A 25,718-nucleotide genomic window follows, 5' to 3' on the forward strand; every position below is an offset into this window, starting at 1 on the left:
CAAGCCTTCTTCGATGCCCTGTGCTCCACAGTCATCATATCGATGTCCTGGTCGTGACGTAGGGTCTGAGCATATCATTCCCTCGCCTTTCCACTACTTCCCGCAAGGTGCGGGCCTCCACAGATGGTGAGTAAAGTGCCAGCTACGGGGTCAGGCTGTAAAGGTGGCGAGCGTTGGCGTGTGGGTGCATGCTCGTTGCCACCTGAGAGCTTCTCGTTGGGAATTTCCCGAGGCCCATATATATCTTCTCAAGTGTCCTTGTCTAATAAGGAACTCGATTTCATCTTTCAGCTGGTTGCATTCATTGGTATCATGTCCATAGTCGTTGTGGTAACGACAGAACTTAGTAGTGTCTCTCTTCGAAATATCTTTTCGAATTGGAGCAGGCTTCTTATAAGGGACACTGAAACTCGTGGCCTGATACACCTCTCCCCGAGACTCAATAAGGGCAGTGTAATTAGTGAACCGAGGTTCATAACGATTACCCTTGGCTCGTTTATTGTCAGAGGTGGAAGGCTCATTATGTGGCCGTTTCCCTCCATTCTTGCCATTGCCGTTCCCGTTGCCGTTGGGTTTTGACCCATTAGCGGCTTTGGCTGGCTCGGGCGTCCCTTTATCCTTGCCTGGGGGCTTTCCGTCACTGGCTATGGCATCTTCGAGCTTGATGTACCAATCAGCTCGATCTAAAAATTCCTGGGTAGTCCTGACTCCATGCTTTCTGAGGTTGTTCCAAAGAGGCGTGCAGCGCTTAACCCCTGTGGTTATGGCCATCATCTTGCCTTCGTCTCCCAATGTTTTCGCTCCAGCAGCTGCTCGTATAAAACGCTGGACGAAATCCTTCAGTGGCTCTCCGTCTTGCTGGCGTATTTCGACCAGCTGATTTGCCTCAGTCGGGTGCACACGACCCGCATAGAACTGTCCGTAAAATTCCTTCACGAACATCTCCCAGGAAACTATACTTGCAGGAGGGAATTTGAAAAACCACTCCTGTGCAGCATCAGAAGTGTTGCAAGAAAGATCCTGCACCGAGCGTCTTCGGACACTTTCTGAATGTCCATTTGTATCTCAAACTTGTTGACGTGAGATACCAGGTCACCATACCCATCAAAGTTCAGAAGCGTAGGCATCTTAAACTTGCTAGGAGTTTCTGCCATAGTTATCCTCTGGACGAAAAGAGTTCCCTTTCTCCTATCGTGGTCGATATAAGATGTTCTTCCCCCAACCAACTGTTGCATTGCCTAGTTGAGGGCATCTATCTGGGCTTGCACGACGCTAGGAATCGCCGGGGCCTCTGCGGATGCTGCTGCTGGAGGAATGTACTCATCGTGCCGTTCCCTGCGATCATTGAGTACATCTCTTAAATCCTCGTCTCTTCTCCGCTGCTCGCTAGCTCCGATCCGGTCAAAGATGTTATTATGTCTGGGCTGCCCCCCAGCGTCACGCCTTTCGGGTTAGTCGTCCCTAGGTGGTGGGCTTCTGCCCCCACCTCTTTCTTCATTCCTCTGACCGGCGTTTCCTCTGCCTGAGTCGGCCTCATTATAATCGTGGCCATCTCTGAACCTTGATTTGCTACGATGGGATCGACTGTTCCCTCGGTTGCCTTCCTGGGCTGGGACCTCCCGAGCATTAGAGGGTGGCCTGCGCTGGTCGGTAGGTCCCCGTGCATTATCATGCCGTAGGGGGCCTCAGACCGCAGAGCATTTCTCTGAGTTCCTTCTATTGCCAGAAGGACGTTGTCCTCTACTCGGAGGGTTTGGCTCGTCGCCCCTATGGCGTCTAGGATTGCGGGGCGGCTGCCCGGCCCTATTATGCCTTGGTTGCGGGGGATTGCCGCGACCAGCCTGGGATGGAGGCTGTGCCTCAGGGTCCCTTAGCGGGACATCATTCTGAGGCATTGGTGACTGCTCGGGCCTTTGGGGGTTCGAGGGTTGGATAGGCGGGCTAGGATTAGGACCCTTTTGGGGCGGCCCATTTGTAGGTTGATCAGGCTACGATGCAGGTGCAGCCTGATTCTTAGCCAGCTGTAAGGCTGCTTCGAGGGCTGCCATGGCCTCCCTCTGATGGCGGTCCATCTCTACCTGCCTCTCACTCAGTTCCAGGCACTGTCGTTCAATCTCTTGTTGCTGTCTTGCCATAATCTCGGCAGCACTTTCCTGGCTGGCCCTCAGACTGGCCAGCTCATCCTGCAATACCCCCAGGGTATTCCTCAGTGCCTCAGAATCCAATTCTTCCTCATCGAATTCCAAATGCAGCTCATCCTCAGTCACGTTTGGAGGAGGAGGAGGCGGGTGAGATGGTGCAGCACTAGCCGCCTTTCCAATCTTCTTGGTAGTTTTTGCCATTGGTATTTCAACAATGTTATATCAAGCTCTCAATGAAAGCACCAGAATGTTGACCCTGATTTTGGCCAACTGACACAGAGTCAAATATGCTTGATGTGGACAAATAGATTGGAATGAATGTGATGACAAAAACAATAAAACACACAGGAAATTATAGTGGTTCGGCCCCAGAATCTGGTAATAACCTACGCCCACTTGAACTGTTATTGATATAAGATCCAAAGGAGTGATCAAAGAACTAGGGTTCAATGAGTTTCACAAACCTCTGAAGAACAAATACAATATCTCGAATGTAACAGCTCTAATCTCAGATAATTCCAAAGTCAAAAAAAGGTCCCTTCCTTGAGCTATCTTTCTCTACTTATAGGCTCAAGGAGGATTACATTAATTTGTTACAGATATTCTTTCCTAAATGATCGGATACTCAGGAAATCATGGGAGATAATCTCGGGATTGACCAAGATCTTTATAAAATTATCTTGAAATGTGCAGAGTGTACGACCAGTCTGGTCGTAGGAAAACTCAATTGTTATGTATGCACCATCTCACTGGTCGATAGTCGAACAGAATTTTGCAAGGTGTCAGCCACGTGTTAGGAATCACTTGCCACGTCATCCGTGCCTATTTTTTGGATAACAACTACCCACCTAGGAAGTAGAAAATGAGAAAATTCACTCCCGAGAGAAATAGAGAAATCAATGATGAAGTCTAAAAGCTCATAGCGAATGGGTTCGTAAGGGAGGTTCAATACCCCCAATGGCTGGTGAACGTGATTATTGTAAAGAAGAATGGGAAGTGGTGAGTATGCATCGACTTCACAAACCTTAACAAGGCGTGTCATAAGGATTCATCCACACTACCACATATAAACATGTAGGTGGACGCCACAGTCAGCCATGAGCTCTTAAGCTTCATGGATGCGTACTCAGGATACAATCAGTTCCTAATGCACCCAGACGACCAAGAGAAGATAGTCTTCATGACCAACCTGGGCATATTTTGCTATAAATTCATGCCATTTGGCTTCAATAACACATGGGCAACCTACCAACCCCTGGTTAATAAGATGTCTGCTGACCACTTGGGAAAGACTATGGAAGTTTATATTGAGGACATGCTCGTCAAGTCTTTAGTCGCCGAAGAGCACATATCTCCTTTGAAACAATATATTGATATTCTTAAAAAGTATAATATGCAATTAAATCCTACAAAATGTTCCTTTGGTGTAACTGCAGGAAAGTTCCTTGGCTACCTAGTGACTTAGAGGGGAATTGAAGCCAACCCAACACAAATAGATTATATCATGAACATCCCCTCGCCAAAATGCATCAAAGAAGTTAACCAGACGTATTGTCGCGCTGAGACAGTTCATTTCAAGATCTTTAGAAAGATGTCACCTCCTCTTCAACGCATTAAGGAAGTCAAACAGCTTTGAGTGGACACCAGAATGTGAAGAGCCATTGATCAAGTTAAAATAATATTTAACGAGTTTGCCTGTACTATTCAAGCCCAAAGAACTCGAAGTCTTGCTTGTCTACCTAGTTGTCTTAGACACAACAGTTAGCACGGTTCTTGTCAGAGAAAGCGAAGGGAAGCAGTCTCCAATTTACAGTGTGAGTAAGTCTTTACTTGATACAAAAACACGTTATAGTCATAGCTGGAAAAGTTAGCACTAGCGCTCATTCATGCAGCCAAAATTCTGACGACATTCCCCCTCAGGACTATTTTACGCTCATTCACGCCCATACTTCTAGTGCCATCCAATAATGGTACTGAAGACATTCCCCCTTAGGATTATTTTACATAAGCCAGAGCTATCAAGCAAACTAACCAAGTGGGTCATGGAACTCACGTATACGACATAACCTACAAACCAAGAACTTCGATGAAGACTCAGGTGTTTGTTAATTTTGTTGCAGACTTTACACCTAACAATTATTCACAGACATAAAAAGAGGTTTGTTGCCTATCTAAGGGACACTCACCTGGCGTATGGAAGCTCCATGTGGACAGGTCAAGAAATATAAGAGGAACTGGAATCAGACTCGTCTTGACCTCCCCTCAAGGAGAAGTAATTGAATAGACATTTAGATGCATATTCAAGGCAACGAATAATGAAGCGGAGTACGAAGCCATGATTGGTGGACTCGGCCTAGCCAAAGAAGTTGGAATTAAAATGATCAATGTGTTCAGTGACTCGTAACTCATTGTACACCAAATGCAAGGAAGCATCCAAACCTGAGACTCAAAGATGACAACATACCTCAGTAAGGCGAAAGAGTTACAATCAACATTCAAGGAGTTCATAATCAACCAGGTGCCAAGGGAAGAAAATAGCCATGCAAACGCACATGCCAACCTTGAATCATCCATCCAGACATCTGAACCCAAAACCATTCCAGTAGTGTACCTTATATGGCCAGTTGTCTAGAAGGAAAAAGAAGAACAAGTAAACGACGTCTCTACCAAGCGGACATGGATGACCCCAATACTTGAGTATTTGGAGCAAGACATACTGCCAAAAGACAAAAACGAGGCACGGCGAGTAAAGACTTAGTTAGCTCGATTCTCATTCATCAAAGTTAAACTCTATAAACGACCATTTTGTGGTCCATATCTGAAGTGTGTCAATGACGCAAAGGAAAAATACATATTGGCCAAGCTACATGAAGGAGAAGGTGGAAACCACTTAGGAGGAAAGAGCTTGGCACACTGAGCCTTAACACAGAGGTATTACTGGCCTACCATGAAGGCTAACTCGTCCGACTATGCCAAATGTTGTGATAAATGTCAACGGTTCACCTAAGTGCCTCATTAACCCGCTGAACGCTTGATTGCAATAGTGTCCCCAGGGCCTTTTATGAAATGGGGAATGGATATAGTAGGCATGCTTCCAACCGCACCAGGACAAATGGTCTATATGCTTGTCGTGAGTGGCTACTTCAGCAAGTGGATCGAGGCAGAAGCCTTCAACCAGGTCAGTGATCGAGAAGTTAAGAACTTCATATGGAAGAACGTGATGTGTAAATACGGAATACCCAATGAAGTTGTAACAGACAAAGGATCCCAAGTCATAAGTTCCGACTTCCAAGATTTTTGCAAATTTTGGAACATCAAGCTAATTTTTTTAACACCCAGATACCCTCAAGCAAATGGAAAAGTCAATTATTCCAACAAGACTATTATGAACACGATCAAGAAGCGCCTAGAGAAGGCAAAAGGGAGATGGGCTGACGAACTGCTAGGAGTGTTGTGGTCCTACCGCACTACTGCTCAAACATCAACATGGGAAACACCTTTCTCCCTAGCCTACGGGATGGAGACAGCCATCCCAACTGAAAGTGAAGTACCAACTAAAAGGTATGAATTGACGACATACAACCAGAACTGGAAGAATATGTGCCAAGAAATTGATATTGCAGACGAGAAAAGAGAAAGGGTGTTAATAAGTATGTCCGCCTATCAACAAAGTATTGCGAGATACTAAAATAAGAATATTCGTACATGGACATTCAAATTCGGGGACTGGGTACTACAGATAATGTTTCAAAACACCAAAGAAACAGGATCAGGTAAGCTTGCCCCAACCTGGGAGAGACCCTACCTGATCACCAAGGAAGTCGGTCACGGAGCATACAATCATCAAACAAGAGACGACACGACATTAACAATAGTTGGAATGCAATCCACTTAAAACAATATCACTTCTAAACTCTACTGATTATATGTTTCTATTTTTATGCTTATTGATCTTACGAGATCTTAGTGCAATGGCTGACACTACTTATGCATGGAGATTCACAACTACATTTGGGCTTGATCCCTGCAAATGGTATGTAGGCAGCTCTACGGAGCACAACCCACAAAACCTCCAATTTTTTATATGGATAAGAACGAGTTTTCCAAGCAACCCGTCCAAGACAACATAGCTTCAAGAAATATAAGTAAGAAGGGGAGAAAACATACATCAAGAAACAGTCACAAATTAAGTCACAAGTCTAAGTATAATCCAAAAATTGCATTAAACTTACACTGGGGGATAAATAGAGTATTCCAAGTAAAATAATAAGCGTACATACTGGAGGAACTAGACAAGACAAGTGGCGCTTGATAAAGTAACTAAGTCTTTCACCCCTTAAAACATACTACAACATAGAAAATTTCTTAAGACAAGAGTACATAATGAAACATAAAAATGGACTAGAGTCCCTAAAACAACCAAGGATAAGGATCAATCATCCACATGTTAGTCATCAATAGTAAAGTTTCCAAGGGAAGCAGCCAGCCCATCAGCTTGGGCTGCCTCAGCAGCCTTCATCTTCTCAAACTCTTCATAATCTGAGATGAACTTTGAAATGTCCCACCTGTCAGCCTTCCCATCGTGGTACTCCATGGCCATCTGCCCGCGGAGCTGGATCTCAGTCTCTAAAGCCGTCACTTCCAAACGGTCTTCCAACATGGCGATTCTCACCTTAGCTTTATCAAGTTCGGCTAAGGTAGAGTTCAGGCAAATGATATCAACTGCATTGGTATCAAGTTGAGTCTTCAACTCTTCTTGAAGTCGGGTAACTTCATCCTGTAATGCTTCCAACTTGCTACGAAGCTCATTTTGTTCACCCGTTACCTTCTTCAAAGACTTATGCCTCCATTTCAGCCCTTCCTTAGCATACATCAACCCTTGAAGACCCTGCCATACATATCAATGAGCAATCAAAACTTTAACAAGCAAGCTTAAACAAACATACCAGAAGGTTTAAACATAGGTCCAAAGTCGGCACCACTACCACGGTTGCTGGTAGACATAATGAAGACCACCTAGAACAAAACACTAACTAAGTTCTGGGGAGTCACAAATAATACAAATTAAAGCATGATCAAGTACACCTGGACATAGACATTCTACATTACAAGATAGACACTGTAGCGTCCCAAATTTGCTAATAAGGCTTAGGACCTTTATTAGCGTGTCGGGAGGGCAATAATTGATTTAATTATGTTAATATGTGAATTTGGTGATTATATAATTAGAAATGCATGTTTAGGTGAATTAAATATGCATGTGGGCTCCATTTGGTTATTAGGGGCATATTTGTAATTTTAGCCTGTTGAGGGCATAAATGTGATATATGTGTATATTGTGATTGATACCACGAGTGAGCGGTTATATATTTGTGATACAAAATTTGAGATGCTCCTAGGGAGTAGTTTAGCTAAATAGTCACAACGAGGTCAAATACCCGGCTCGGGAAGAGCCTAGGGGTATTTTGGGAACACAGTTAGTGTTCGGGATTTACTAGGTAACGGGTAGTAGTTTAGCAATTATTTGGGCAGATCGATATTTAACAGGGATTTATAGGAATACTCAAGGACTTAGCGGGATGTGGCATATGACGAAACTACCCTTGGTGGCACTTGAGGATGTAGATAAGCTTAAGGGGTACTTTGGACTTTGGCTAAGGGGATAGACTTAGACTCTTTAGGATGCTGAGACTCTAGAAGGACTTGGAAGGAAACAGAAGAGGAAAAAAACATCAAAATATCTCAGCTCTTGCTCTCTCTCTCTCTCGGCTCTCTCTCCTCCTCTTGGGGACCTAGCTAATTTTTGAAATGTTGGTGGTGAAACTCACAATCTAAAGCTGGGAACTTGGGGAAGATAAGCTAAGGGTGTTGGAAAGCAAGTCTAACTTGGAATCTTCACTGAGGTAAGGTTACTTTCATGTTTTGTTGGTAAATTCTGTTGAGAATGAAACTTAGTTAAGTTCTAGACTTAAGATTGAATTTGGTATGAATTGGGGTGAGTTAGCTAGCTTTCTAGAGTACTAGCACTGCTTAAAGTGTAGTAAAGTAATTGTGGGGCTCAACTCTGACTTTGGGGTATGTTTAGATTGAATTTCAGGGCGGTTAGCTCGTAAAAATGCATGGGAATTATGGGTTTAGAGGCTCGAGTCGTGACCCTGTTCATCAGGCATCGCAACTCGCTTGAACATTTAGGCCAGGGGGCCTCAGAAAATTATCCAGGCGCAAGGTGTAGCGCGTCGTGGCCCATGTCCCTCAGCAGAGAGGCATTTTGCCTCTGACTTGAGTGCGCTGCAGCCCTTAAGGGGCTGGGCTGCGGCTCAAATGAAAAAATTTGGCTGTTTGAGGGGTTTAAGCTCGGGAACCAAAATGCTAAGGCTCGGGAAGGGTTCTACTACCTGGTTTAGTAGTATCTCAGGTCCCGGAGGCTAGATTAATATTTCACAGTTATTTATTGGTTTGGAACTTGATGGATGGTTGCTATGAATGCATTGTGACTAGGTTTTCAATGAGGCTCGGGTTAGAGGACTGTGCTCGAGATCGCAGTATTCAGATAGTTCGGGACACAAGTAAGAAAATTGTTGTACCCGTAGAGCAGGGCGTGGCCCTATTGCTTGTATTGCAGGGCGCGACCCTAATGTTTATGCTTAATATGCGTTTAAATATATGTGAATATTATGCTATGTGATGCATGTTTGTGGGTGAACGGCGAAGGCCGAGAACGGCAAGAAGTCGGGTACGGCAAGGGGTTGGGATCGGCGTTGAGCACGCAAAGTGTAGGCCATTAGGGTGAGATCCTCTCAGTGAAGACCGCGAACCAAGGGCCTGGGACGACGTTGGCCGTTATGTGTTTAGCTCATTGGCTACTTTGTTGTATATTGTGGACTGTTATGCATATGTTATATGTTTTGTGTTGAGTTTTCTTACTGGGCTTCGGCTCACGGGTCCTCTATGGTGCAGGTAAGGGCAAAGGAAATGTCAACCAACCATGAGTACGAAAAGCGTGGAGCAACAGATGCATGTTCGGCCTACCTGGATGCCACGACCAGGGTTATTTTGGGGGAAAGCACTGTAATGGTTGTTTTGTCGCCTAGGTTGACCCTGAATGTAACTTTGAGTTGTAATGTATTTTCTAAATAGTATTTTGGGATCCCAAATGTATAACTCTTTATGATTTTAATGAATGAACATTTTTTTTACTAAATTTTTTTAAACGACTTTTATTTCAGTTTAGTCACACTTTTGACCTAAAACCTCGATTAACGAGCTAAAGGCACATTTTTAACCCACATAGTAACGACTCTAATGGAGTAGGGTGTTATAGTAACCATCCAACTAGCAAACCAGACACACTTTCAAAATAGCAAAAGTATTCATCAAGTCAGTCGAACTTGTTCTCAGCCAGGCATACCAATAAAAATAACAAACATGTTCAACAAGTCAGTCGGACAAGCAAGACGTCCCGATAGGCACTAACGAAACGCTCAAGTGTTCAGACAAACACACCATCTATAAACAACTAACAAGTAAATTATTACCTACTCGGGTCAAACATAAACAAAAAAGAAGGAAGATTGAAGAAAAACTAAAACCCCAAAGCATAAATTCAGTCATGAAGATCAACAAGAGTGTAAAGAACGAACGAAGAACATTCGAAGGAGAAAAACTTGCCTCTTGAAGCCTCCTACCACCACTCTAAAGCTCCACTCCTCCAAACTCTCCAAAGAATGACCCAAGGATGAAAACAACATCCTCATTTATAGGGATAAAGAGGTCATGTGTAACGCCCTACTACCCAGGGACCGTTACGGTGTGCATTTTAAATAGTGCTAAACTCGCTAATCGAGACAATTGGCCATAATCATGTAACTATGTATGATTAGTGGTTTAGGGTTAAAATTTTGGTTAAGATATAACGTTTCACTAAAATGTTTACTTTATACATTGGGATCCTGATATCGCCCAATAACTCCTAAGCGGTCGCAGTAGTAATCGGGCTATGTCGTATCCACAGAGAGGTAAAATACAAGTAAAAATAAAGATTAGTAAATCAGAAATAATAAACTTTGAAATGATGTAACTTTGAAAAATAGTATAAACATTAAATGAATAGAATCGAGGAATTAAAATCAGAAAGAAAATATGGAAGGCATAAGTTTCATTCATGCAAACATATATATATTTTAATAAAATTGATTCATTATACTCAACTATAATTCTACACCATTAATTATAGTCGGAAAATATATATAATAAAGCTCACCTTAAAATATGTTCTTTAATTAAATTATACTAACTTCTAATTTTAAAAACCTATCATATTATATACTTTAGAGCGACAAAATACCAATGGCAGAATGCAATAAAAAGCATATAATATAACAAATATCCTAAATTAAATTAAAAACCTAAATTACATAAGAAGAGCATGACTAGACTTATGTAAAAGATAATAATAAATTTAGAATAAAAATTAGAAGAAAATAAATTTAATTGTAACAAATATATAGAAATGAAGAACAAAATAAAGAATCAATATATTAAAAATATAATGTTAAACATGAACTCCACTCTAGCCTTTCTACAAGAGAATTTAGCCTAAAATAGGCATTGTTTTCACTCGCAAAGATGTAAAAGAAAAATAGGAAAAATAAGTGTTTTTCTCTCCAACAATACTCTCTACTCTCCTTCCACAATCTGATAAGATTTTACCCCATTTGGTACTCTATTTATAGTGTAAATAGGACTCAAAAACGTGTAGAACCGTGTACAAAATAGTGGGAAAATGGCTGCAAAATAGGTGCAAAGTGGGGCAAGTACAGCAGACACGTTGGCAGGCATGTCGGGCGCGTGGGGAGCAGCCTGGCAATGTGGCAGGCTCCGGTTGGCTCGGGTGGCTGGCGTGTTGCTGCATGGGGGACAGAGGCTGACGACAGGGGACATGTGGCATGCTCGGGTTGGATGCGCGGCTGGAGGCGTCAGTCGTGGTAGGCCGTGTCAGGCGGCACGTGGGCAGTGGCGTCAGGCGGCTCGGCTGGATGCGGCGGCGTGGCTCAGCTGGAGGCGGCGGCGTGGCTCGGCGGGACGAATGGAAATATGCCACGTGGCAGCGTATAGAACAGCCATAGGCTGTTTGGCTGGCAGCTGGGCTCCTTTTTGGGCCTATTTCTCCTTCAAAAATACTATTTTCTTCATGATTTCTTCAATTTTAATTCTTTCTTTCTTCTTTCTTTTTCTTTGTTTCAAAATACATTTTATTTCCTGAAAATTAAACACAAATTAAATTAAAATTGATATTTTCAAATAGAAAATATATGACAATAAATCCATAAAAATATTAATTGAAACTTAATTAATTTTACACTTTTAAGACTAATAAAATGATATTTTTGAGCACTAATCACAACCCCCAACCAGCTTATTGCTAGTCTCTAGCAATTCAAGTGAAATAATAAATGTCAACATGATATATTTCCGGTCAAAAATTATAAAAGAACTTAAGTATTAACACAAAATGTTAGTAACAAGTCAACAAGAGTTATCAAAATTACTTCGAATAAATCTAGAGTTGTGAGTGTGTGCACCAAACTTGAACCTTCTTACCGCAAACCATAGCACATAAAGCCTTTGAAATTATGCCAAGTAAAAGTCTCAACTCCATTAACCTCTCATGTAATTGAAAATATTTAAAGTTCAAGGGTTTCACTCATGGAGTTGGAAAATAAGTAAGCACTCGTCAAATTGGTATATATTTAGGACAAACTCTTAAATAATTATTGAAACGAAGATAGGAAATAAACTATTTGGACAACCATCATAAAGAGTACCACAAAACTAGTTTTTCGGGATTTTTAAGTTAAATAGACAATCTTTACATTTATTCTAAGAGGCATAAAATAAAACATGAAATTAATAAACACACATTTTTTTTTTGGACACTTGAAACAACATAATTGAAAATGATAGAAATATTGCTCTTGTGTCTTTCTCCTTTTTTTTCTATTTTTTTTTCTTCTTTTTTCTTTCTTCTTTTTTTTTTTCATTTTCTTTTTCATGAACAACATAATAAAAGGCTCTCTAATAAGATTTGTCTATAGAAAATATTATCCCTAAAACATCATCCATTCATACCACAATACCTTGTCCAAATAATTATAACCATTTCAAAGAATCAATAAAAATTTATTAAAAGTTGTTTTCTCAAGTCTCCATTCTCACACAAAAGAATGAATTACTTAAACATGGCAAATTTCTAAGCAAATATGTGCTAACAACCTTCTTACCACAGTGTTTGGCATGTGCATTAGGTAACTCTAGAGAAACTCTTAGTAATACAGATAACAAAAATTAACTCAAAAGTAACATTTTGCAAAAATAAATAAGTAATTTTTTAAAAAATTTGACCGTGAAAATATTAATATGACAAAAATCAACATGAATGTGCATGAATATGCTCACCACCCCCAACTAAAATCTGGCAGTGTCCTCAATGTCTCAAAAGATAATAAATGTAAAAGAGTAGGGAAAAAGAACACCTGGATAGCGAGCGTCGAGTGATAGAGCAAACATTGATTCTCTAAAACATGAAAAATTGAAAACACAAAATGATAACAAATAAAATAAAATGACAAAAGGGAAATAAAAAGAAAACAAACCTATGTACAAACAATTTGGAACACTACTCAGACTTGGTAAACTGGTTCCACGAGAGTGACTTCTTCAGGCTGGGTCACCCTCTCTATGTAGTGCTTCAGTCGTTGGCCATTTACTTTGAATTCTCTCCCATCAGTTGGGTCTATGACCTCAACAGCACCGTTGGGAAAGACAGATTTCACAACATATGGGCCAGTCCACCTTGATCTTAGCTTGCCAGCGTGGATATGCAGACGAGAGTCATAAAGATGCACTCGTTGGTTTGGCTCAAATTCTTTTCTTAGGATCTGCTTGTCATGGGCCGCTTTCATTTTAGCCTTGTAGATCCTAGAGTTGTCATAAGCATCATTTCTTAATTCTTCAATTTCTGACAACTGAAGCTTACGATTGAGTCTTGCAGCCTTGAGATCAAAATTTAGGCTTTTAACTGCCCAATAAGCTTTGTGTTCTTGCTCCACAAGAAGGTGGCAGGCTTTACCATAGACTAGCCTATAAGGAGACATACCGAGCTGAGTTTTGTAAGCAGTGCAGTACGCCCAGAGAGCATCGAGAAGTCATGAGGACCAATCTTTGCAGTCATAATTAACCGTCTTTTCTAAGATTTGCTTAATTTCTCGATTGGCTAACTCAGCTTGGCCATTTGTCTGTGGGTGATAAGGCAATGCAACCTTATGAATCACACCATATTTTTGCATTAAGGTCTCAAAAGAATAGTTGCAAAAATGGGTGCCTTGATCACTTATGATAGCGCGTGGTGTGCCAAACCTAGATAACACATTTTCCTTTAAGAATTTCACAACAGTTGTGTTATCATTATTTCGACAAGGCACAGCTTCCACCCATTTTGAGACATAGTCGATGGCGAGGAGAATGTAAAGGTAGCCAGAAGAAGGTGGAAATGGTCCCATAAAGTCTATCCCCCAACAATCGAATATTTCTATTACAAGAATTGGGTTTAATGGCAGCATATGTCGTCGGGACAAGGCACCTAATTTCTGACACCTTTCACATGATCGGCATAAATTGTTAGTGTCTTTGAACAAAGTGGGCCAATAAAGACCACCCTGTAAGATTTTTGCAGCAGTCTTTTTCATAGAAAAATGACCACCACAAGCTTCATTATGACAAAAGTTCAGAACACTAAAAATTTCATCATCTGGAATGCAACGTCACATAATTTGGTCGGGGCAATACTTAAAAAGATATGGGTCATCCCAATAAAAGTTACGAACCTCGACCAAAAATTTACGTTTATCTTGTGCACTCCATGCAATTGGAAGTTCGCCAGTCACTAAGTAATTGACGATATGAGCGTACCATGGCAACTTAGTGACTGCGAAGAAATGTTCGTCAGGGAAGTCATCTCGAATGGCTGGGCCATCAGCGGAATCAGAAAATTCAAGACGAGATAAGTGGTCCGCTACCACATTGTCAACTCCTTTCTTGTCTTTTATAGTCAGATCAAATTCCTGTAACAGAAGGACCCACCTAATTAAACGCGCCTTAGCATCCTTTCTGAAAATGAAGTATTTTAAGGCGGAATGGTCCGTAAAGACTGTGATAGGTGAACCAATCAGGTAGTAACGAAACTTGTCAAGTGTGAATACTACAGCTAGTAACTCTTTTTCAGTGGTAGAATAGTTCATCTGAGCACTGTTATGAGTTCTACTTGCGTAATAGACAACAAAGGGATTCCCTTCCCTTCTTTGACCTAAGACGACCCCTATAGCATAATTGCGCATCACAAATGATTTCGAATGGTAAGTTCCAATCTGGTGGCTGAATGATAGGGGCAGAAGTGAGTTTTGCAACGAGCGTTCAGAAAGATTCCTCACACTCAGGTGTCCAACTAAACACAACATCTTTTGCTAGGAGGTTTGACAAAGGGTGAGCAATTGTCGAGAAATTTTGTATGAACCTCCTATAGAATCATGCATGCCCAAGAAAAGATCGAATGTCTTTAACAATCTTGGGGGTGGGCAGCTTTGATATGAGTTCAATCTTTGATTGATCAACCTCAATTCCTCGTTCCGACACGACATGCCCCAAGACTATGCCTGATGGTACCATGAAATGACACTTTTCCCAGTTGAGTACCAAGCCCTTTTCTTTGCAACGTTTAAGCACAGACTCTAAATTGAGAAGGCTTGATTCAAAGGAATCTCCAAAGACTGTCAAATCATCCATGAATACTTCCATACATTTCTCGATCATATCACTAAATATGCTCATCACGCATCGCTGGAAAGTGGCTGGAGCATTGCACAGGCCAAATGGCATGCGCCGAAAGGAAAAAGTACCAAAAGGACAAGTGAATGTGGTCTTGTCCTGATCTTCTAAGGCAATCTCGATTTGGTAATACCCTGAATAACAATCGAGAAAACTATAGAAAGGATGACCTGCCACACGTTTCAATATTTGATCGATGAATGGAAGTGGAAAATGGTCTTTGCGGGTGGCTGCATTTAACTTTCTATAATCAATGCACATGCGCCACCCAGTTGTGACCTTGGTAGGAACAAGTTCCCATTTTTCATTTTGCACCACTGTTACCCCAGATTTCTTGGGAACAACCTGAGTTGAACTGACCCATTTACTGTCAGCAACAGGATAGATTATGCCAGAATCCAGAAGTTTCAAGACTTCAGTCTTTACTACTTCCTTCATCGTTGGGTTCAATCTTCTTTGAGGGTCACGACGCGGTATAGCCCCGTCTTCCAATTGAATGTGATGAGAGCAAATTAAAGGACTAATACCTTTGATGTCAGCTATCGTCCATCCTAATGCATCTCTTTGTTCTTGCAACACATTGATGAGTTAGCGTTCTTGTGTGGCATCGATCTTGGAGGATATTATGACAGGAAAAGTGTTGTCAGCTCCTAGGAAAACATGCTTAAGACCCTCGGGAAGTTGTGCCAACTTTGGTTGAGGAGCTTGTTCAATAGATGGTTTTGGTGTTTCTCAATCTTGAGGGAGTTCCTCAAAGATTGGATTCCAAAACATGGTTCTTTTAGCCTGTGAGTGTTTGACGATTTCAGGGTTGATTACAGACTCATCGGGCTCAGAACTTTCTGAAATTTGGAAGAGGTGATTAAAATGACTAGACGTGTATTTCAATTCGACCTCTTCCGAAATAAGGGTATCGAAACACTCATCGTTTTTGGGTGGTTGTTTGCCGATGTGGAAAACATTCACTTCTAGAGTCATGTTCCCAAAAGAGATTTTCATGAGACCATTCCTACAGTTAATGAGTGCATTTGCTGTTGCGAGGAAAAGTCTACCGAGAATTATGGGAATTTTGGACTCTATACTCACTTCAGATTGAGTGTCCAAGATGAGAAAATCAACAAGGTAATAGAATTTTTCAATTTGAATCAAAACGTCTTCTACTATTCCCCGAGGTTTCTTAACTGATCAATCAGCCAGTTGTAGCACCACAGATGTGGACTTGAGTTCTCCTAGACCTAATTGCAAGTATATTGAATATGGCATGAGATTTACACTTGCTCCTAAGTCTAGAAGTGCTTGACCAAATTCATGCTCCCTAATTTGACATGAGATGGTGGGACAACCAAGATCTTTGTACTTAGGCGGTGTCTTGCAGTCAATTACCGCGCTAGCTTGTTCTGCCAAGAATGCAATTTTCTTGACATGGTGCTTTCTTTTAACGGTGCATAAATCCTTGATAACCTTGGCATAAGCCGGCACTTGTTTGATCACATGCAACAATGGCAAGTTGATCTTCACTTATGTTAAAAGGTCTAGGATTTCACCATGATTTTCCAGTGGATTTCAAAGCTTGAGGAAATGGTGCCTTTACTGGAATGATTATTGGCACATCATCATCTGGAGCGGGCATTGACGTACTCGTTGTCTTAGATAACGGTGAAACCATACTTTGACCACTTCGAGTAGAGATGGCATTAACCTCTTTGAAATTTGTATCTGCAGAGGAGGAGGTTTGTGCCATGTGTTGCCCTTTTTGATGGATTAGAGGTTGAGCGAGAAGTCTCCTATGCTCTTGAATTGCCAAAGTAGTGTTTAGCTTTGTCATTTGGATTTTCATGTCCTTCATTTCCTCTACCATTTGTGTGAAACAAGATTTGAGCTCTTGAGTTGAGGCTATCTGAGTTTGCGCAAGCATTTGCAAAGTATTCTCAAGAGAATTACTTGACTGCATGTTATTTTGAGGAGCCTTGTATGATTTTGGTGGTTGTTGCTGCTCAGGCCTCCATTGGCTTCCAGATGCTTGGTTTGAATCCTTCCAGCTGAAATTTGGATGGTTGCGCCAACCGGGATTGTAAGTGTTTGAGAAAGGGTTATAAGGCCTCTTGTAATCCCCTAAAGCATTGCATTGTTCCTCATTTCCTCCTCTTAGCTCACCAAGAGTTGGGCACTCTTGCGGTTGATGTTCCGTCCCTCCACAGATGAAGCATGGATCTCGTGTCTCTACCTTTGCAGCCATGTGGATTCCTCTACCTTCTTGAGATTTGAAAGCCTCGAATTGTTGTCTCAATGATTCAATTTGGCTTTTGACGTTGTCATCTTCCCTTAATTGGTAGATTCCAGTTGATTGTGGCTTGTCCATAGGACTCGATCCATTCCATGTGTAGGACTTTTCAGCAAGATCGTCGAGGTACTCGAAAGCTTCATCGGGATCTTTTTGAAGGAATTCGCCATTGCACATCATTTGTACGAATTGTCTTTGTCCGGTTGTGAGACCGTCATAGAAATAGCTGATCAGACGCCAGCTTTCATATCCATGATGTGGGCATTGATTTATCAAATCTCTAAACCTCTCCCAGACCTGATGGAAAAGTTTCATGGTCTTTCTAGATGAAGGTAGAGATTTGCCTCTTAAGGCTGTTAGTCTTATGGGGCGGGAAATATTTGGCAAAGAATGCTTTTGTCATTTTGTCCCATGTTCCGATAGATCTAGGCCTTAAGGAATACAACCAACTTTTTTTTTTTTGCCTTTGAGCGAGAAAGGAAAGAATTTTAATCTCACAATGTTGGTGACATCAGCTCGATTGTTGAATGTAGCCACCACCTCTTCGAATTCCCGTATATGCACGTACGGACTCTCATTTTCCAACCCATGGAAGGTTGGTAAAAGGTTAATCATGCTGGGTTTGAAATCGAAACTCGGCATATTGTTGGGATACATTATGCATGAAGGTGTGGTTGTACGCGTAGGATGTAAATATTCCTGTAGCGTTCTTGGTTGGACTTCATCTTGATGAGCCATCGTGGGTGGTTCGGGAAGTCTCAGTGAATCGGGAGTGTTTGAACGAATGGAAGAAAACAACGAACTAGGAGAGTTTTCTAAAGTTTCTACTTGTTGTCTCACAAATCTCCCTAGTGCGTCTCTGTTTCGTGGCATAAATATTTTTTTAATTTGTAAGTATTATAAGCGTAAGTGTGTAATAATGTAATAAGTATACACCAAAATGTTCCCAGGCCAATTGGAAAGGCTGCCAAGGTACCACTTTAGGCCCAAGAGCTTTTCTGGAACTCCCCGAGGTTCTTAGAAAAGATTGGAGGATAACGCTAACACAGGCCTTATTTAAGAACCAATTTTTCTAAGACAGAACAAGTTTGGTTTTTACTAATTTCCACAATTACACAAATGTTCTCAATACTTTGTTTGTTTTTTTTTTTTTTTTATAATTTTATGATTTTTTCGGAAAAAACCTAAGTCTAGAAAATAATATTCTGAACCTAAAAATAAAATAAAAAAAATAAATGAATAAATAAAAAGAATTACTAAGGAAAAATAAAATAAAAGAGAAATTAAAAAATTATACTATATTGTTTTTTAAATAGAAAAAAAATTAATTTACTATGCAAACCTTTAATTGTAGAATTACCTCCCCGGCAACGACACCAAAAATTAATATCGCCCAATAACTCCTAAGCGGTCGCAGTAGTAATCGGGCTATGTCGTATCCACAGAGAGGTAAAATACAAGTAAAAAGAAAGATTAGTAAATCAGAAATAATAAATTTTGAAATGATTTAACTTTGACAAAGAGTATAAACATTAAATGAATAGAATCGAGGAATTAAAATCAGAAAGAAAATATGGAAGGCATAAGTTTCATTCATGCAAACATATATATATTTTAATAAAATTGATTCATTATACTCAACTATAATTCTACACCATTAATTATAGTTGGAAAATATATATAATAAAGCTCACCTTAAAATATGTTCTTTAATTAAATTATACTAACTTCTAATTTTAAAAACCTATCATATTATATACTTTAGAGCGACAAAATACCAATGGCAGAATGCAGTAAAAAGCATATAATATAACAAATATCCTAAATTAAATTAAAAACCTAAATTACATAAGAAGAGCATGACTAGACTTATGTAAAAGATAATAATAAATTTAGAATAAAAATTAGAAGGAAGTAAATTTAATTGTAACAAATATATAGAAATGATGAACAAAATAAAGAATCAATATATTAAAAATATAATGTTAAACATGAACTCCACTCTAGCCTCTCCACAAGAGAATTTAGCCTAAAATAGACATTGTTTTCACTCGCAAAAATGTAAAAGAAAAATAGGAAAAATAAGTGCTTTTCTCTCCAACAATACTCTCTACTCTCCTTCCACAATCTGATAAGATTTTACCCCATTTGGTACTCTATTTATAGTGTAAATAGGACTCAAAAACGTGTAGAACCGTGTACAAAATAGTGGGAAAAATGGCTGCAAAATAGGTGCAAAGTGGGGCAAGTGCAGCAGACACGTTGGCAAGCATGTTGGGCGCGTGGGGAGCAGCCTGGCGAGGTGGCAGGCTCCAGTTGTCTCGGGTGGCTGGCGTGTTGCTGCGTGGGGGACAGAAGCTGACGACAAGGGACAGGTGGCGTGCTCGGGTTGGATGCGCAGCTGGAGGCGTCAGTCGTGGCAGGCCGTGTCAGGCAGCAGGTGGGCAGTGGCGTCAGGCAGCTCGGCTGGATGCGGTGGCGTGGCTCGGCTGGAGGCGGCGGCGTGGCTCGGCTGGATGAATGGAAATCTACCACGTGGCAGCGTGGATAACAGCCATAGGCTATTTGGCTAACGGCTGGGCTCCTTTTTGGGCCTAGTTTTGGGCCTATTTCTCCTTCAAAAATATCATTTTCTTCATGATTTCTTCAATTTTAATTCTTTCTTTCTTCTTTCTTTTTCTTTGTGTCAAAATACATTTTATTTCCTGAAAATTAAACACAAATTAAACTAAAATTAATATTTTCAAATATAAAATATATGACAATAAATCCATGAAAATATTAATTGAAACTTAATTAATTTTACACTTTTAAGACTAATAAAATGATATTTTGAGCACTAATCAAATCCCAAAATATAATTCAAAGGTTAATTACAGCAAAATATTTACAACCAGCCGACCTAAGCGGCAAAATAGGGTTTAACCCTAGTTCCTCTTTAAACCCTCGGCCGTGGTGGTCGAGCAGCCGTATATGTACACATCGTCACCTAAGCTCTCCAACTCAAGGATGGTCCAGCTTTCTTTTGCCTTTACCTGCACCACATAGCACCCGTGAGCCGAAGCTCAACAATAAAACTTAATATACTCATGAACAAGTAATAACATGTTACTAAGTTATAATAGGCATGCCTAGCAGTAATAACCCTACTCATGCATGCAAGCAGATACAAATAAATATTTTTAGAGTCATGCGCTCTGAGTAGATGACTAATAAGTCTCTCGCTGTGAGGTAGACGACTAATAAGTCTCTCTAAATAGTTGACTAATAAGTCACTCTCTAAATAGATGACTGATAAGTCTATCTCTATAAAGATGACTAATAAGTCTATCTCTGTATAGATGACTAATAAGTCTATCTCTGTATGGATGACTGATAAGTCTATCTCGGTTAGATGACTGATAAGTCTATCTCGATTAGATGACTTATGGATGACTAATAAGTCTATTTCTGTATGGATGACTGATAAGTCTATCTCGGTTAGATGACTGATAAGTCTATCTCTTAGGTAGATGATTAATAAGTCTCTCTGTATAGATAACTAATAAGTCTCTCTGTATAGATGACTAATAACTTTCTCTGTATAGATGACTAATAAGTCTCTCTGTATAGATAACTAATAAATATCTCTGTATAGACGACTAATAAGTCTCTCTGTATAGATAACTTATAAGTCTATCCTTATGTAGATGGCTGATAAGTCTATCTCTGTTAGATGACTGATAAGTCTATCTCTATATGGATGACTGATAAGTCTATCTCGGTTAGATGACTGATAAGTCTTTCTTGGTTAGATGAATGATAAGTCTCTCTGTATAGATAACTAATAAGTCTATCTCTGAGGTCTCATACCCTCCTAGCCATGTGACATATCAGTCACCTGAGCTTATAGCCCTGGCTCTATGTAACTAGCCTTTAGACTAGACAGGCGCTTTTAGTTTTCATCGAACTTAAGGTCGGTCAAGCATTTCATGCTTATGATGATAATGCTTATGTCGATTAAAACTAATCTTTTTGGCTTGCGTTAAACACGCTAATACCATTCTTGACTCATAAGTCAATACCATACGACCAATGCTCAATACTACTGTCGAACTTGACTAATAAGTCACAGCTTCACAATTAATACTGACACCATTGTCGATTCTGACTAATAAGTCAGTACCATTCACAAAGAAGCAAATTGCCAAGCATTTGATATGCATTCCGAATATACAAATAGAGCACTCAACATGATGCATCCAAAACCATGCATGTCACATACTGGGTGCAGTTTTCTTACCTCTGGTTCGAGCGAGAAATAATAAATGAACGACCCTTGAGAACGATCGATCATTTGATCCCTTAGCAGTCACCTATTCATAACCAAATATGGAATCCAATTAATGAAATCAACAATAAAAGGTTCTTGACCTAAACCTCACTCCCAGGATCTCGAATCATACTCAAACGGGTAGTAGATTCAATCCCGAGCCTTAGGAATTGAAACCCGAGCCAAAAACCCTCAAAAGTGCCCAAAATAGGACCATGGAAAAATAGGGTAGCGCTGCCCCCTAGTGCCTAGGCGCTACAAGCAGGGTTGACTTGCCCTGGACAGTGTTGTAGCGCCCTCCCTTGGGCGTTGTAGCGCTAGAACCAGGGTGATTCAACCCTGGTTTTTCCCCTTCGACTTCTCCACTTTCCAATCTTCAAAAATTGATTCCAAACCTTAACCAAACTCACAAATGAACCCAAATACCCATTCTACAAGTCGTAGGCATCAAAGCCCAACAAAACTTTGCTAAAAACTTCCATCAATTCTCAACTATCCAATCCAAAGTTCCAGCTGAAAAACAACTGAAAACAGAGCAAGAAACCAGAGATTTCATGGCTAAAACCTTACCTCAAACTCAAGATGGAACCCTCTTCATTAGTAGAACACAACCCTAGACCCTCAAGGCTTGGTTCCCTAGCTTGAATCTTCAATTGGGCTTCAAAAATTCAAAGAAAGAAGAAGGAGAAGTGATGATCGAGAGAAGAAAAAATAATGCTCTGTTTTAGTTCAGTTCTACATCCTTCTAGTTGATATATACCCTTAGGTCAAAAGACCAAAATGCCCCTAGGTCATTAAATTCCCTCTTAAAACAAGGGTAAAACCGTCCTTTCCCGCCTATCTCGTTAATTATAATTAACGTCCTCCAATTCTCGTTATTCCCAATATCCTCAAATTTTAATAAATCATATCCCATTACCCTTTAATTCCCGATAATGTACTAATCATCAAATTGCCTCGAGACTCACCCCTAGCCCTGAAATTAACCCCGTTATGACCAAACCGCTAACTTGCATTCAAAGATTGTCTCATGCATAATGGCTCGAACAAATCCACATTATAATGTGGTATTATTCATAATTCACCAGCATGCATGAAAATATACAAATATGCCGTCAACAGGCCAAATTACCAAAATGCCCTTATAATGAAAAATGGACCCATATGCATGCATTTATCATCATATAATAATATAATTCACATAATCATGCATATAATCATTTAATGGCATAATAAATCAATTATGGCCCTCCCGGCCTCCTAATCAAGGTCCTAAACCTTATTAGGAAATTTTGGTCATTACACCATGGATGGGAGACAAGTGTCAACCATCAAGAACACTCATATCTACAAGACCTAAAAGCATTCCAAAGGAAAATTCGGCCTTATCAAGGCACCGGATTAGTCGACCAAGGCATCCTTCCATCATTGGGACATGAAGCACACAAATTTCTTTCAAGGAGAGTCAAAATCTCTAAATTCTCATTCGAACAAGACAAACATTAGACCATTGGCACCGTTTAAAGCCTTACCTAGGATGCCATCGAGTCACCCGACCTTTACATCATGTATCGAACGAGTAGTCCACTCGGTCAATTAACTAGCCAAAAATCATGAACGTGCATCCATGCCATCATGAGCAGGCATGCGTGCGCGCACTAGTGCGCACAACATGCAACCAACAAGTTGGACAGCAAGAGCAGGTCGTGCGAACAGAAGTGCGGCCGGCCAATCGGCTAGCAGGGGCGCAACCAGCCAGTCGACCAGTAGATGTGCAACCGGCCAGGCTGCCAATGCTGCTCCTAGCTTCAATTTTCGTCATTTTTTCTAGACTGACCACTTTTGCAGCTTTCAATACAAGCTAATCGACTTCTTTTTTAACACTTTGTCTAGAATAATTTCTACACCAAAGAGTGAGGGACAAAATGTAGTGGTAAAAATATAAGTACAATCTTAGTACGCCTATTAAGCCTAACAAGACAACCAGACAAGTCAGTCCAACCCAAAGTAACACATAATTTGTGTTACTATATGACACTTAAGGCCCAAGGTAGTCAGACGGACTAACTAGGCCCAAACTATAAAGTACGCCCATATTCGTATAATGGGCCCGAATAAATGACTTATCCCACACCCGAGTCTAAATCCACTGAGTCAACTAGACTGGTCAAAGAAAAAATCAAGAGGATTCAATCAACAAGGATGTTATTCATCAGGCGAGATTCTAGGGGACGAGGCCCTTGAACAGGTCAAGAGGAACAACACCTGAGATAACTCTATAAATTAGACTAGTAGGAGTCCTCAGGTCATCGATTTTCGAATATTTTCTACTGATACTCTTACTCGAATGGACGAACCAGTTATCCAGTTACGACTTTTCTTTAATCCTCCACCGCCGTCTCCGTCACTACTAGTCATCTTACCTCTTTCTTATTACTATTTCGTTATTTTTACATTACTTTACATTATTTACTATTGCATTCTTACTGACTTGATCGTCAGAGTCCTTTTGGATGACACCCCACCGGTGCTCCCAATTGAACTATTGCCTCATTTTTTTCCTTGATAAGTTGTTGGTGCCCAAACAATCAATTGTAGGAAAACACATCTACAAAACCCTATTAAAAAAAAACCCTATATTATATGGTAAAAAAATAAAGAAATTAGTAAGATGGAAAAATTAAAGTTAAAAGGATTACCATGCTCACGCTTAACATTTGTCTCACCGCTAATATATATGTATATATATATAAATCTATTTATCTTTTGTTTTGAATCTAGAAAATCCTTGATGTTGTATATATAAATGATGCCTTTTTCTCAAAATAATGATGAGTATTTAAATTAACAAGTAACGAGCAAGCTCATTTTTTGTAGTAGTGCACCAATACCTCCATGACCCCTATACTACCTCCTGAGGATGGACATGGTCAAAACAACATGTAAAGACTTGCTCAACCTCAAGGAGAGATTAATGTTATGAGGAATGCAATGACCCTAAAAGATAGGTTTAGTTGATGAGAGAACTTTAACAACATACCAACGCTGCTCTACAACAAGTCTTGATAAAATTGGGACAAGCACTGCTCCTGCCAGTACTCCCTACGTACAGCCCTGCCTACACCTATTCGAGACCCACCTAGGTACTGAGGAGGGGCCCACAACATGCAAAGTTAAAATTAAAATAACAAGGAACAACAAGAAAGCTCTTGTAAATGAGTAACTGAGTGGCATTCGACCATAACAGAACGACGAGCAAAATGAAGGTTTTCGTCATAATGGGCGATAGAGGTTCTCAGTTGGAAGAACACAATAGGATTTAGAATCTGATTTGAGCGAGCATCTAAATGCTCAACATCAATTGGCCAAACAACCTCCTAATCAACTTGCATAGCTTGCGGTAGCATAATTCACCTAGTAGTTTGCTATAATGGCTTGAGATATTCAAGCTATGCGAGCAAAGCACCAAAAGCAAATTTCTAGCTATGAAGATGATGAATTTTAGGGATGGAAACATAGTGAGTAATTTTTGGGGGGTGCTGCCCCTGCCCCCATTCCCACTAACCATTTTAATCCCCATCCCCGCCTTCGCTCTTGTACCCTGTTGGGGGTAGGACAGGAAATCCACGCGGATATCTATTTATTTATAAATAAATAACAAAGGTAGATTGCCTAAAATTAATATATATATATATTACACTATTTTAATCACTCAAAGTATTAAATATGTCAAAAACAAAATTAAAAATCTTAGAAAAATTACTAATATGTTACAAAATCACATAAAGAAACATGCAAAATAAATAAAAAATATTATAAAATAAATAAATGGGACTCTATTGGGGTGAGGAGTGCTATCTCCGTACCAATCTTATTCCCTGTTTAGGGGGAAACCCCGCCCCATTAGGAGCAAGTACTCCCAGGGCCCTGTCACCGTGGAAAAAAAATCCATCCCTAATGATGATTCCAACCCATTCACTAGGCAAATTTCAACTGCCCATGTGCCTTCAAATTTTAAAATGCTTATATTTGATAAGTAGGATGTCACATCTGACCCACGCGAGCACCTCAGCACATTTAATATTCAAGTAAATTTGTCGCATGT

At 40.2% G+C, this 25,718-nt stretch overlaps 1 non-coding gene across 1 annotated transcript; it reads left to right on the forward strand.

The window, feature by feature from the left end:
• The first annotated feature begins 17,548 nt into the window (after positions 1-17,548).
• LOC133781089 (small nucleolar RNA R71) lies at positions 17,549-17,656 on the forward strand. The gene has a single exon (XR_009869885.1). It is a non-coding gene; the product is annotated as a small nucleolar RNA R71 (small nucleolar RNA).
• The last annotated feature ends 8,062 nt before the right edge of the window (positions 17,657-25,718 follow it).

Source organism: Humulus lupulus, chromosome 5, assembly GCF_963169125.1.
Source record: "Humulus lupulus chromosome 5, drHumLupu1.1, whole genome shotgun sequence".
Taxonomy (NCBI): Eukaryota; Viridiplantae; Streptophyta; class Magnoliopsida; order Rosales; family Cannabaceae; genus Humulus; species Humulus lupulus.